The following is a 2,503-nucleotide window of genomic DNA, read 5'->3' on the forward strand; positions in this document are numbered from 1 at the left end:
CTCTCTCTCTCTCTCTCTCTCTCTCTCTCTCTCTCTCTCTCTCTCTCTCTCTCTCTCTCTCCCTCCCTCTCTCAGCCTTCTGTCTTGGTAAACAAAGGGGAGAAGGAGGTCTGCCGTCACATTGGCATCTGCTTTTAGGGCCTCAGGTGGAATCTGATCAGGACTGGCAGCTTAACCGTTGTTCAATTTCTTAATGATTAATGGCATCCAGAATCTCTTGTTTCGATGGAGCATCACAGCAGATTGGTAACTCATTTCTTGCTGACAAGATGTTTGGCGGGTTTCTTAATGGTGGTCTGTTCAAGAGACTGTTGAAATGCTTTACCCATCGTCTTGACTGAGCCTCCTTTCCAAATATGATTTTTTCTTCCTGGTCCCTTACTGGCACTTCTGGTTTCCCATATTTTCCAGAAAGAGTCTTTGTAGTCTGGTAAAGGATTCACATGTTCCCTGCTGCCTCCTTTGCCTTCTCTGCCAGCCTATTCATGGACTCCTCCTTGTCTTTTCTTAGTGATCTCTTTACATCTTTAGCTGTTGTCCTGTAGTGCTCCGATACGTCCGCTTTTGATCCCCTTGTTCTACTTGTATTTGTCTCTGCTTTCAATAGTCTTCTAATGCTAATCAAATCCAATGACCGTTGGATAATCCATTCCTTATGCCCCAATTTCTTCTCTCCGAGTATTTCTTGACATGTTGAAGTAAAGTCTTCTTTAACCTTGATCCCCACCTCCATGTCCTCCCTACCAAGATCCACCAAGGGTTGAAATCTGTTGCTCAACAGCAGTTGAAACTCCTCTTTCTTGTGTCCATCTAAAAGACTTACTTGGAGCTTAATTCTTTTGGTTCCTGTTCTGGTTCCGTGCTTTTTGAGATGAAGTTTGAGTTTTGCTTACAGCAGATGATGATCCGATCTCTGTACTGTAACATCTTCCAGTGAATGCCTGAACCTACGAGAGATACAAAAATAATGGTCGATCTGGTTTTCCGCCGTCACTCCATCCGGTGATACCCAAGAAGCTTTGTGGATCCTCTTGTGGGGGAAAAACAAAGCCTCCGATGAAGAAACTTAAAAGCGCAGATATTTGCAAATCACCCACCGTTCTCATTCATTTGTCTCAAGCCATGTTGTCCCATGATTCCCTCATAACCTACGTTGTCCTGACCAATCTTGGCATTAGCATCTCCCATTATGATGATGACATCCTTCCTTGGTAGTTTGTCGATGACCCCCTATAGCCGGCTGTAAAACGCATCCTTGCCTTCCTCCGAAGCTTCATTTGTTGGGGCGTAGATCTATACTATGTTCATGTTCATGCTTTTATCCCTTGTAGTGAAAGAAGCCATGATGATCCTCTCCCCCTTCCATCCTCTAAGTGACTTCTTTGCATACTTACTCAAAAATAATTCCACCTCCCTCTGCATGGTGCTTGTCTTCCCTCCCAGAATACAGTAATTTGTTCCCCCGAGCTGAGCTGCTTCTGTTCAGACTGTATCCAGTTGGTTTCGCTGACTCCTAGTATGTGCAGCCTGTATCTCTTCATCTTTTGTGCTACTTGAGAACTCTTTAAAACCTGCTTCATACATGGTGCGAACATTCCACAACGCAATCCGGAGAGACTTGTTCGACAGAGAAGGTTTGGGGTCAGAATAGTTCTTTCGGCTTTGTCCGCTGTCCTTCATTGTTACTTCTGATGCAGAAGCTCCTCCGTCCCCCAAGATGGAAAAATTATAAGGCGTGTTTGTTCGTGTTTCTGTAACTTTCTGTTTTTACTGGGTCGGGTAGTTGGCTCTCCGCAAACTGGCACTTTTCGGGAGACCAGACATATGCATCTTTAGTCGCCTCCTACGACACGCAGTATCACGGCAGGTGTATTCTTTACTCCCCTATAGTAAAACTATGCCCCCCCCCCCCCACTTGCAGGTGCGATGCAGTCAAAATGCCTTTTCATAATCAATGAAGTTGACCACGAGTGGTTCAAATTCCATTGAAGCGATTGCCAGGGGCGAAGGCTGACTTGTTTGACAGGGTAATCAAAGTGAAAGGGGATCAGATATGGCCTGTAGATACCACCAGGGGCGAAGCGTCTATATAATCAAACAATCACTGCTTCCCTTCCTAATTTCGAAACATTGTCGCTGTCAAATTCATTCTTAAATGTAAACCTCTTAAATTAAACGTAAAAAGACGTTCGTAATCAACAATGAACAGTATGCCTAACATTCAAAACGGTTTCACGGCCACAAAAATAGCCTCCTCACCCCTCTCGGGCCACTCCATAAGCAGTCAAAAGCTTTGATTAAGTAAGCTTAAAGTAAGGCAGTAAGAGTCTACCAATAGACTTGATGGGAACATGTGCATAGCAGTCAAAGCTGTTTCATTGCCACATATACCCTGTTCACCCCTTTGGGGTCACAGTTAAAATCAATCAGAAGCCCTGATTTATGTAAGCTAACTAACACTGGTCGAGTCTACCTCACAAATGTAAGGGGAACTAACTCCTAA

This window comes from Aplysia californica, unplaced genomic scaffold, assembly GCF_000002075.1.
Source record: "Aplysia californica isolate F4 #8 unplaced genomic scaffold, AplCal3.0 scaffold00029, whole genome shotgun sequence".
NCBI classification, from domain to species: Eukaryota; Metazoa; Mollusca; class Gastropoda; order Aplysiida; family Aplysiidae; genus Aplysia; species Aplysia californica.